Consider the following 13,355-nt stretch of genomic DNA (forward strand, 5'->3'; position numbering starts at 1 on the left):
GGGAGGATTTTGCACTACAGACTGAGCTCACAGGGGCATTCCAATGCTTTTCTGCTTACTACAGCTTGTATCATGTGATTCTAGTTGCCATGGTAGTCATCTGATACCGTGGAAACTGTTAAGAAGTATAAATCATTGGTAGCAGCCTGAATAAACAACCTAAGGAAAATGTTTTTTAGCAAGATTCTTCTTATAGCCTGTCACAGTGATGTCTCGTTTTTTCATGGGACTGCTGCTTTAATAATGCACCTTGTGTATAAGAAATTTTGAATAAGGCAGAAATTTCACATGGGATGACATATAAAAGTGATATCTAAAGTGTTCTAAGATTTTAGTCTATTTTAGTTAAACAACGTTATTTAGTATATTCTAATGGACATATAAGATATAATTGCACATTAAAATGATTGCAAGTAGTGACAATATCTGTAACACAGAGAATACAAAAGCTTATACAGTATGCTGTCTAGTGAATTAATTACATATATGAATTTAAATAGTGGATGTGGATTTAAGTAGGGTATGGTGCTTTATATTAATAGCCAAAATGATGTGGTACAACATTTTGAAATATAACCCATAAAGAATAGAGTATTTGAAAGTGAAGCACATGATCTGATTAGTGACACTTATAATTTACATTATATATGTGCTGTTCAATATGACATTTACATCCCAACACTGCAATTTATTATTTATATATTTATACGCCTGACAGAGATGCTTGAACTATGGAATATGCACAGTCTTTTAAACATTAGTCTGCCAAACCTAATTGTTGCCTGGCTACATACCGCAAATCACTATGCAGCCAAACTGAGGTGGCTGTAAGCAGCATGTTTTATGTGGTATTTATCTATAGTATCCATATGGGCTGCTGGCTTATGGTTGTGCACTGAACTCAATTTATTACGCGTCCCTGAATTAGAGAACCAGAATATAGAAATGGTATTTTCGTTTATTTGGCCATGTAGACACCATCTTCCAGATATGATCTTTGGCATTTCAATAACTAAATGTTAGCTTAAAATCAATAAACAAATAAATATAAAATAAATATGATAAGGTAGAAAAAACAAGTATAATACAGTTATTTTTGCAAGAACATTTTTAGTCTTAAATAACTGCATTGTTTTTGAAACTGTCAGAAGACTTTGCTATCATTTTAAAGTAAAAATTTATAAAATTAGACATGTTTTGATACTGAAGTCCATTCGTTGCTTCCATCCTCACATTCATGCCTTTTCTCGCAACTTTAGCCCTTTTAATAGAACAACCTATATCCTCTCTCCTCTATGAATCCTATCTTACCATGTGTTTGCTTAATCTATTCTATCTTATCTCCTTCTTTCTTATCCTATTTTCTTCAATATTTATTCCAACCTTATCAGATTCCTTTAACTTATATCACTTTCCCCTCTTCCTTTAAACATGTTATAATAAAAAAAATCATCAAAAGTCCTCTTCACCCCAGGTACTCCCATGCAAAACCAGTCTTGCTTCTCCTCTTTTCATCTGAGCTCCATGAACAATATATTCATCTGGAGTTGTCAACTTACCATTCCTCTAGTTTCCTACTAGACCTCTACAATCTGGTTTCTACTACTCAGTCCTCTAAAACAACCCTTGCAAAAGTTGCCAGTAACTTAATCTTACTACTGCTAAACGTAAGATCACTACTCTGTGATAACTCTCTGTTACTCCAAGCTGTCTCTTGTTTGGGAATCCAAAATCTTGCTCAATCTTTGATCAGTGTCTGCCATACAATCTTACATTCCAACCTTGCCCTCTCTATGTCGGTGTACCACAAGGTTTTATACTTGGAAATCTCATCTATACATATAGTCTTGGGCAGCTTTGGCTTTTAGTACCCTCCTTCCGTTCATCGCTGATGATACCGAAAACTATCTCTCAGCTTCTTAAATCTCTAATGGATTTTGTTCCGACCTGACTGGCGAGTAGCTGTCTCCTTTATCATGTCTTCTTACTGCTTAAATGCCAATATATATAAAACTGAATTTGTCATTTTTTCTCTTTACCTGTTCCCCTACCAGATAGAGAAATTACTGCTGATAACATTCCAATATCTCTATTTAAGTAGCAATCTGTTCCCTGGCTTGCTGCTTAGGGGTCATTCCATTGCAACTGTCTCCTGCTTAAAAAAATATGTCTTATACTGTATGTCCTTTTCTCACTCATGATACAACTAAAATACTGGTGCATTCTCTAATCATATCCTGGCTAGACTATTGGAACACCATCCTCTCTTCTGCACTCCAGTCTGTTACGGTAGGAATTATGCAGCACCACTTAAACATCATTTCTTCCCACTCTTCAAATCCTCTCTGCCTGTCTCTAGACTGTCTGTCTATAGTACACAGAGTAACATTCAAATGTCTAAGCCTGTGCTATGCATGTGATCACTTTTTCTCTCCTTCTCTGATCACCACTTCTCACTCACACTTCCAGGATGGATATAGATGGTGTTTTATATTAAAAATGGAATGCTCCATTTTTATTACAAATTGAGATATCAATTTAAAGTTATAACAGCAGGAACTGGATTCTAAAAAGTAACATTGTTTATACGTGGTTAAATCTGCACTTTATAGTTAATGTTCTCTTAAGATTAATTCCTACTGTAGGGATTTATACTTTATTTAAATGGTATTGCTCTAAAAAAAAAAGCAAAACCCCAAATATTGAAAATGTGGGTGTCAAAAACATACTTAAAATATGAAAAACTGTATATGTGTTCCTGTATCCATTTCTGTCATATGATTCTGCACATATTCAATGTTGCTGGTGGAAAATTAATTTTCATCAAGTAATGTTGATTTTATGGATACTTGATGTCATCTAAGGCAATGATTTTCTTCTTGCAATGTGAATTATTGCTCCCCTTGTAATACTAGATATTACTATATTTTAAGCTCTAACCCTCTGTTTTAAATATTTTTTATTAGAGTATATTTACAAAATCATATAAATACAATAATAATTTAATAAATATTTATTGATAATGCATCTTTTGTAAATACAATAAAAAAGGATGTTTAAATCAACAATCCAAGTTTACTCATATGAGGATGAGGTGGCATTAATTTTGTGGGAAGTCACCGGAAAACCAAAACCCAGGTGCAAGAGTGAAAAAAAAACCTTGAGAATGGGTCTTCAATTATTCTATAAAACCCAATATTTCCATATTTTGTAGAATGACTTTGTGGATATATTAATAATGCAAGTCATGTATTGCATGCAGTAGGTCAACCACAACCTATTTAGGGGAGGGGACTAATAGGGACTACCAGTCAGCTGCAAGCTGAATCGTGTCAGCCGGGATTAAATGCCTAACTAATTTGTAGAGATGTTCACTGACCCCCGTGTTCTGGTTTTGGTTTTGGATCTAGATTAACTTTGTGTTTTGGTTTAGGTTTTGGCAAAACCGCCCTTGCGTGTTTTGGTTTTGAATCCCGATTTTTTTTCTAAAACTCCTATTTTTTGCTAAAATCACACATTTTTGCTTCCTCCCCCCTACATTATTATTACCTCAATAACACTAATTTCAAGTAATTTCTAATCAATTTTGACCACCTCACAGGTCACAATATTATTTTCATACACTTTCAAACAAAGACTGCAGCGACCTGGCTGGATGCTAAGTGACAGAGCAATGACTCAAACACACGGCAGTTCCTAACACATCTAGGAAACATTACCACACAGCAGTGTCAGCAAAGAAGAGTGGTGCAATTAGCAATGGAGCAATGGAGATCTCCTCTTTGTGTTTTACCTATATAACACAGTACAAAGTGACTGCAGATTTAGAAGACCAAGCCTGCCAGACCTATTATTTCTATTTCAGCAATGACAATTAGCAATGGAGCTCTCCTGAATGTCACTGGAGACTTTGAAGAACACTGCTACCCCTCCTCTTTCTATTCTATCTATGATGCTGCCCAACTGCACTAGAGACTGCCACCCCTTCTGTGCTCATCTGTGAAATGGCGCTGGATCGCCGTGGAGGGCGGTACTTATAGAATCCAAAGCTTGTGAGATCCGACAACGTAACAATGACGCTTTGCCTCATTTTCAAATCCGAGGATGCACAAAAGTACAGAGCCCACTCGGCTCGGTACTCGGATCTGCTAAGTTTGGCTGTGTTCGGTTCTCGGGGAACCGAGCCTGAGCATCTCTACTATTTTGTTTTGCTTTCAAGAGGCCAATTGGAGGGGACACAGAAGGAGGAAGAATTTCGGAAGCAGAGGAATATTCATTTGTAACACAGATGCAAAGGGGTAATTTATAAATATACATAAACCAGCGAGTTTATGACATTCCCTAATTCATTGCATCATCTTCAACATCTGTGATGTCCAACAATACAACACAACTATTTCCCTAATATTGACAGGTAGAGCTGCTAACAGTTCTAGTCCTCTGGTTTATTTCTGCACTGTATTGTATTCCATAAACCTCAGCAACAAATTAACTTAATTTAGACAGTAAGAAGTAATAAGACTGTAAAAATATTATGATTTTGAAATGTAAAACTTTGTCACATTACAGGAGTTATTTTCTAAAAGCAATAGATATCAATGTTCAACATTGACTATGTTCTCATCTAGTTGTTTTTCTTATTAATCTATTTCATCTATGTTGTGAAATTATTCAGCTTGACAGATAAGGAACACTGTAAATGCCTGGAAGATAATTTACAACAATGGACTGTAAAGGTATTCCATTAGATTGAAAGGCTAATTAACAATTGTGATGCTCAATAATTCAAACATTTGATTGTTAATATAATTTGTCCTAATCGATTACAGTTTGCCATTCTACACATTGTCAAGTGCCTTTGTTTGACTCATTCCTATGCACCCCATAGTAGATCTCTATCTTTTTGTGCTGGGCCTTAGTGTAGGTTGTGGACCTACATTCTGATTAAATGGTGGGTGGGTGCATTTGTCCCCACTACCAGACTAAATCCAGGACTGTCATTGAATGTGTGTCACACATGAGTGTTGCACGCAGAATAAATTTACCTAAATGCATAAAAATGCATAAAAAGGAGCCAGTCCCTAAATATTGACCCTCAACCACTGGCCCTGCCTTCCCTAACTTCCTTACTTCCACCAGAAAGACTGACGGCTAGAACTACCACTCATTATATCTCTATAGGAGTGTACACAATCAGACATAATAGTTATTCCAGTTTTCTCCCACTGTCCCTACTTATTTCACCATGGCCTTTTAGTCTAATAAGCCAAATAAATGATTATTTTTGTCCCAGGATATAAGTGGTGTCAGCAGCCCTTACAGGGAAAAAGGAGGAGTTGTTGAAACTTGAGACACCATGAAACCCTGATTGTTCTCTTTTTCAAACATTTTCCATAAATAAACAACATTTACAAAATTAGGCTATCCAAATTTCTGAAATTTGGAATCTCTCGAAACTTTATGAACTGATTCAGCCACCTCTATTAATGGATTATTATAAATTCAGTTCAGGGCTCTAGAAGTTCTAACTTAACACAGAGACATGTTAAGCAAGAATTTAATTGATTAATTTATAATAAATTGATAACTATAGCAAACAAAATAATATATTATAACATATACAAAAGACACTCATGATAATTCTAACAAACACAAAAGAGCATCAATCAATAAAATAATTACAGTAAAACAAAAGATATCAAGAAGTTAAATATGAAGCAATCTATGCATTTCACTGTCAAATTTTTTTCATGTCTTTATTTCTGATCTCTGACTGCTTCTATACCATACTTGACTACTCTCCCGGAATTTACAGGAGGCTCCCGAAATTCGGGGAGTCCTCCTGGACTCCCGGAAGAGTAGACAAACCTCCTGGATCCTATAAAATGCCGAAATTCATGGCATTCAATAGCGGGGTCCAGGCTTAGTTGCGTCATTAATCTCCGCCCCCCGCTATTCAATACCTTGAATTGCTGTAATTTTAGTGAAGGTGGGGCTATAGTGATGCAACAACATCGTCATGGCCCTTCCTACCCTCTGTCACATGACCTGAACTCCGGCATCTCCCTGAGTACAGATTTAAAAGGTAGGCAAGTATGTTCTACACCCCCTAGAATTTCATTCCTATTGATCTCTGTCAAACTCTGTTGCTTGCAAGGTAAACTGAAACACTACTTCCAAGGCCTCTACTCTTGTTGCAACCACTCAACCATAACTGTACTGAATATAATTATAACTGTAAGCAGACATCTATATCTACCTTTCTGTTTGTATATTGTCTGAAACAAATGTTGTGGTATTTTTCACATATTTTTTGTGCTATTGCTTCTGTTTGAATGGCTTAATGAGTCAAGACTCAGCTTTGATCTTTTATTCAGAACCGAGCAGGGAAGAAGATTGTATTGCAGCCACTTGCAAAAACAAGAGTTTGTGTTGCTTTATGGGAAGTTTAAATAAGCTGCAAGGGTGGGAATTTCATATTTTAGTTGGTTTAAGTAGTGACATCCTCTTATCTCTGCAAAATTATCTAATTCATGCATTACTTCTGGAGATGACTTATACTTTCAATACGATGCCGTTTAGGCTCTATTTAACGAATTCAATAAAAAAATACAAACATGACATATTAAATAGAAAAAATATATGTTAAAATAAGTAAAAAAAGAAGACACACACGCACACACACACACATTGAGGTCCTGATTCATTAAGGCATGTAAATTGAACGTTTTGTAAAAAAATTTTAAAAAAAAAACGCACATATATCGGGAATAAGCACATACATATTCAACTACAAGCACATCATCATCATTGAACATGGACCTAGGCCTATATGGCACCTATATGGCACCTGCTGTATTGAGACAAACACAACACATGCACAATACATATGTGGAATATAAAGTCACATCAGAATGCACAAAAAATAAAATTAAATATAGTCACCTGTTAATGATATAGGGCCTGATTCATTAAGGAAAGGTAAACAAAAGTAAGCAAGTAAGGCAAAACTATGCTACATTGGAGGGAGAGCTCAATTTAAAATGCAATAGCAGATTTATATTTAGGGTAGTGCATGTCCTGGATCAACTTTAAATTTCAGTGTACAAATAAGCTATCAAGTATTTGTGTGCTACATGAAAAAACAGACAGTATTTTCTAGAGATGAGCGCACTCGGATTTTGTGAATCCGAGCCCACCCGAACCTTTCCTATCCGAGTCGGATCCGAGACAGATCCGGGTATTGGCGCCAAATGAAAACTTGAAACCGAGGCTCGGCGTCATAATCCCGCTGTCGGATCTCGCGATACTCGGATCCTATAAATTCCCCGCTAGTCACCGCCATCTTCACTCGGGCATTGATCAGGGTAGAGGGAGGGTGTGTTAGGTGATCCTCTGTCCTGCTATATCTCGTGCTGTTCAGTTCAGTTCTGTGCTGTGCTCTGTGTTCTGCTCAGTCCAGTGGTGCTGTGTCCTGTGCTCTGTCCTTCTGAGTTCAGTGGTGCTGCTGGGTCCTGTGCTGTGTCCTGTTCAGTCCAGTGGTGCTGTGTCCTGTGCTCTGTCCTTCTGAGTTCAGTGGTGCTGCTGGGTCCTGTGCTGTGTCCTGTTCAGTCCATCGGTGCTGTGTCCTGTGCTCTGTCCTTCTGAGTTCAGTGGTGCTGCTGGGTCCTGTGCTGTGTCCTGTTCAGTGACAGTCCAGTTGTGCTGTTTCCTGTGCTCTATGCTTCTAAGGGCATAGTTATTTCCCCATTATTCCCAAGTGTTTTAAAAAATAAAAAAAAGTTATAAAAAAAAATACAAAATTTTTTTTTTTTTTTTTAAATTAATTACAACTAAATTTGCAAAACCAATCCTGCAGTATAAGCCCATTGGTACTGCAATATTACCAAGTTCACACATTCAGCAGTAAAGGTCCAGTGGTGCTGCGTGCTGTGCTCTGTCAATTTTGAGTTCAGTGGTGCTGCTGGGTCCTGTGCTGTGTCCTGTTCGGTCCAGTGGTCCTGTGTCCTGTGTTCTGTGCTTCTAAGGGCATAGTTATTTCCCCATTATTCACAAGTGTTTAAAAAAATAAAAAAAAGTTATTAAAAAAAATACAAAAAACTAATTTAATTTTTTTTTAATTACAACAAAATTTCCACAACCAATCCTGCAGTATAAGCCCATTGGTACTGCAATATTACCAAGTTCACACATTCAGCAGTAAAAGTGGTACTGCAATATTACAAAGTTCACACATTCTGCAGTATCAGTCCAGTGGTGCTTTGTCCTGTGCTCTGTCCTGCTGAGTTCAGTGGTGCTGCTGGGTCCTGTGCTGTGTCCTGTTCAGTCCAGTGGTGCTGTGTCCTGTGCTCTGTGCTTCTAAGGGCATAGTTATTTACCCATTATTCCCAAGTTTTTTTTTTAAAAAAAAAAAAGTTATAAAAACACACTAAAAAAATAAATTTAAAAAAAAATAATTATAACTAAATTTGCAAAACCAATCCAGCAGTATAAGTCCATTGGTACTGTCTGCAATATTACCAAGTTCACACATTCTGCAGTATCTTGTGCTACATATAATGGAGACCAAAAATTTGGAGGATAAGGTAGGGAAAGATCCAGACCCACTTCCTCCTAATGCTGAAGCTGCTGCCACTAGTCATGACATAGACGATGAAATGCCATCAACGTCATCTTCCAAGCCTGATGCCCAATCTCCTAGTACAGGGCATGTAAAATCCAAAAAGGCCAAGTTAAGTAAAAGTAGCAAAAAGAGAAACTTAAAATCATCTGCGGAGAAACGTAAAGTTGCCAATATGCCATTTTACGACACGGAGTGGCAAAGAACGGCTTATGCCCAGGCCCGTGTTCATGACTAGTGGTTCAGCTTCACCCACGGATCTTAGCCCTCCTCCTCCTCCCCCCCCCTACAAAAAATTGAAGAGAGTTATGCTGTCAGCAACAAAACAGCAAACAACTCGGCCTTCTAAAGAGAAATTATCACAAATCCCCAAGGCGAGTCCAAGGGTGTTGGTGGTTGTCAAGCCTGACCTTCCCATCACTGTACGGGAAGAGGTGGCTCGGGAGGAGGCTATTGATGATGTAGCTGTCGCTGTGGAGGAACTTGATGATGAGGATGGTGATGTGGTTATTGTAAATGAGGCACCAGGGGGGGAAACAGTTGATGTTCATGGGATGAAAAAGCCCATCGTCATGCCTGGTCAGAAGACCAAAAAATGCACCTCTTCGGTCTGGAGTTATTTTTATCCAAATCCGGACAACCAATATATGGCCATATGTAGCTTATGTAAAGCTCAAATAAGCAGGGGTAAGGATCTTGCCCACCTAGGGACATCCTCCCTTATACGTCACCTGAATAACCTTCATAGTTCAGTGGTTAGTTCAGGAACTAGGGCTAGGACCCTCATGGGTACAGGGACACCTAAATCCTGTGGTCCAGTTGGATACACACCAGCAACACCCTCCTCGTCAACTTCCTCCATGATCTCCATCAGATTCAGTCCTGCAGCCCAAGTCAGCAGCCAGACTGAGTCCTCTTCAATATGGGATTCATCCGAGGAATTCTGCAGCGGTACGCCTACTACTGCCACTGCTGCTGTTGCTGCTGTTAGTCGGTCATCTTCCCAGAGGGGAAGTCGTAAGACCGCTAAGTCTTTCACAAAACAATTGACCATCCAACAGTCGTTTGCCATGACCACAAAATACGATAGTAGTCACCCTATTGCAAAGCGTATAACTGCGGCTGTAACTGCAATGTTTTTGTTAGACGTGCACCCGGTGTCCGCCATCAGTGGAGTGGGATTTAGAGGGTTGATGGAGGTATTGTGTCCCCGGTACCAAATCCCATCGAGATTCCACTTCACTAGGCAGGCGATACCAAAGATGTACAGAGAAGTACGATCAAGTGTCCTCAGTGCTCTAAAAAATGCGGTTGTACCCACTGTCCACTTAACCACGGACATGTGGACAAGTGGTTCTCGCCAAACGAAGGACTATATGACTGTGACAGCCCACTGGGTAGATGCATCCCCTTCCGCAGCAACAGCAACAGCTGCCTCAGTAGCAGCATCTACAAAATGGCTGCTCGTGCAAAGGCAGGCAACACTGTGTATTACAGGCTTTAATAAGAGGCACAACGCTGACAACATATTAGAGAAACTGAAGGAAATTATCTCCCAGTGGCTTACCCCACTTAGACTCTCATGGGGATTTGTGGTGTCAGACAATGCCAGTAACATTGTGCGGGCATTAAATATGGGCAATTTCCAGCACGTCCCATGTTTTGCCCACACCATTAATTTGGTGGTGCAGCATTACCTGAAGAGTGACAGGGGTGTGCAGGAGATGCTTGCGGTGGCGCGCAAAATTGCTGGACACTTTCGGCATTCAGCCAGTGCCTACTGCAGACTAGAGGCACATCAAAAAACCATGAACCTGCCCTGCCATCACCTCAAACAAGAGGTTGTGACGCCCTGGAACTCCACCCTCTATATGCTGCAGAGGATGGAGGAGCAGCAAAAGGCCATTCAGGCCTACACAGCCACCTACGACATAGGCAAAGGAGTGGGGATGCGCCTGAGTCAAGCGCAGTGGAGACTAATTTCCGTGTTGTGCAAGGTTCTCCAGCCGTTTGAACTTGCCACACGAGAAGTCAGTTCCGACACTGCCAGCTTGAGTCAGGTGATTCCCCTGATCAGGCTGTTGCAGAATCAGCTGGAGAAAGTGAGGGAGGAGCTGGTAAACCATTGCGATTACACCAAGCATGTAGCTCTTGTGGATGTAGCCCTTCGTACGCTTTGCCAGGATCCGAGGGTGGTCACTCTTTTGAAGTCAGAGGAATACATTCTGGCCACCGTGCTGGATCCTCGGTTTAAAGAGTATGTTGTGTCTCTGTTTATGGCAGACACAAGTCTACAGCGGTGCAAAGACCTGATGGTCAGGAGATTGTCCTCTGAAGAGGACCGTGACATGCCAACAGCTCCACCCTCATTTTCTTCCACATCTATGGCTGCGAGGAAAAAGCTCAGTTTTCCTAAAAGAAGCGCTGGCGGGCATGCTGATAACATCTGGTCCGGACTGAAGGACCTGCCAACCATTGCAGACATGTCTACTGTCGCTGCATTGGATGCTGTCACAATTGAAAAAATGGTGGAGGATTATTTTGATGACACCATCCAAATAGACATGTCAGACAGTCCATATTGTTACTGACAGGAAAAAAAGGCAGTTTGGAAGCCCCTGTACAAACGGGCTCTATTTTACCTGAGTTGTCCCCCCTCCAGTGTGTACTCGGAAAGAGTTTTAAGTGCAGCGGGTAACCTGGTCAGTGAGCGGCGAAGGAGGTTGCTTCCTCACAACGTTGAAAAAATGGAGGAGGAAGTACACACTGCAGGGGGAGAGGAATCAGAGGTTGAGGATGAGGACGACATCTTGCCTCAGTAGAGCCTGTTTAGTTCGTACAGGGAGAGATGAATAGCTTTTTTGGTGTGGGGGCCCAAACAAACCAATCATTTCAGTCACAGTTGTTTGGTAGGCCCTGTCGCTGAAATGATTGGTTTGTTAAAGTGTGCATGTCCTATTTTAACAACATAAGGGTGGGTGGGAGGGCCCAAGGACAATTCCATCTTGCAACTATTTTTTTGGCCTTATGTGAGCATTCAACAGTCGTTTGCCATGTTCAAAAAGTAAAAGAAAATGCCAACAAATTCCATAAATTAAATCAAAAGTTAAATGCCCAGTCAATATTTAAAACAAGAGGTTTTGACGTGCTAGAATTAGTGTAGTGTTATGATGTTATAAACACTAGACTTGGAACTTGGAGGAGGTATTGTGGCCCCGGTATCAAATTGGGTACCGGGGCCACCCCACTACGCAGTCCAGATACTTGTTTGGTGGAATTCTGACCAGTTGAGGGTGTATTTATTTTATTGTGGCCCCGGTATCAAATTGGGTACCGGGGCCACCCCACTACGCAGTCCAGATACTTGTTTGGTGGAATTCTGACCAGTTGAGGGTGTATTTATTTTATTGTGGCCCCGGTATCAAATTGGGTACCGGGGCCACCCCACTACGCAGTCCAGATACTTGTTTGGTGGAATTCTGACCAGTTGAGGGTGTATTTATTTTATTGTGGCCCCGGTATCAAATTGGGTACCGGGGCCACCCCACTACGCAGTCCAGATACTTGTTTGGTGGAATTCTGACCAGTTGAGGGTGTATTTATTTTATTGTGGCCCCGGTATCAAATTGAGTACCGGGGCCACCCCACTACGCAGTCCAGATACATTTATTGGTGCGAATCATACAAGTTCAGGGTTTTTAATTTATATTGTGGTGACCACTCCTCTACGCAGTCCAGGTACATTATTCAGTGCGATTCAGACCAGTTGATGGTTTTCTTATTATATTGTGGTGACCACTCCTCTACGCAGTCCAGATACATTTATTGGTGCGAATCATACAAATTCAGGGTTTTTAATTTATATTGTGGTGACCACTCCTCTACGCAGTCCAGGTACATTTTTTGGTGCAATTCAGACCAGTTGATGGTTTTCTTATTATATTGTGGAGACCACTCCTCTACGTAGTCCAGGTACATTATTCGGTACGATTCAGACCAGTTGATGGTTTTCTTATTATATTGTGGTGACCACTCCTCTACGCAGTCCAGATACATTTATTGGTGCGACTCATACAAGTTCAGGGTTTTTAATTTATATTGTGGTGACCACTCCTCTACGCAGTCCAGGTACATTTTTTGGTGCGATTAAGACCAGTTGATGGTTTTCTTATTATATTGTAGTGACCACTCCTCTACGCAGTCCAGATACATTTATTGGTGCGAATCATACAAGTTCAGGGTTTTTAATTTATATTGTGGTGACCACTCCTCTACGCAGTCCAGGTACATTTTTTGGTGCGATTAAGACCAGTTGATGGTTTTCTTATTATATTGTGGTGACCACTCCTCTATGCAGTCCAGATACATTTATTGGTGCGAATCATACAAGTTCAGGGTTTTTAATTTATATTGTGGTGACCACTCCTCTACGCAGTCCAGGTACATTTTTTGGTGCGATTAAGACCAGTTGATGGTTTTCTTAGTATATTGTGGGGACAACTCCACTACGCAGTCCAGAAAGATACCTCGTTGCAACGTTTTGGACTAATAACTATATTGTGAGGTGTTTAGAATACACTGTAAATTAGTGGAAATGATTGTTATTGAATGTTATTGAGGTTAATAATAGGGTAGGAGTTAAAATAAGCCCAAAAACTTGATTTTTGAACTTTTTATGCTTTTTTCAAAAAAAATCCGTATCTAAAACCTTAAATCCGAACCAAAGCCTTTCGGC

General features: G+C 40.0%; 1 protein-coding gene across 2 annotated transcripts in view; it reads right to left on the reverse strand.

Annotated features, from left to right (window-relative positions):
* Positions 1-13,355, reverse strand: part of GRID2 (glutamate ionotropic receptor delta type subunit 2) — a 959,624-nt gene that overhangs the window by 268,410 nt on the left and 677,859 nt on the right. The gene's annotated exons all lie outside the window — the stretch shown is intronic.

This window comes from Mixophyes fleayi, chromosome 1 (genome assembly GCF_038048845.1).
Source record: "Mixophyes fleayi isolate aMixFle1 chromosome 1, aMixFle1.hap1, whole genome shotgun sequence".
In the NCBI taxonomy this organism is placed as follows: domain Eukaryota; kingdom Metazoa; phylum Chordata; class Amphibia; order Anura; family Limnodynastidae; genus Mixophyes; species Mixophyes fleayi.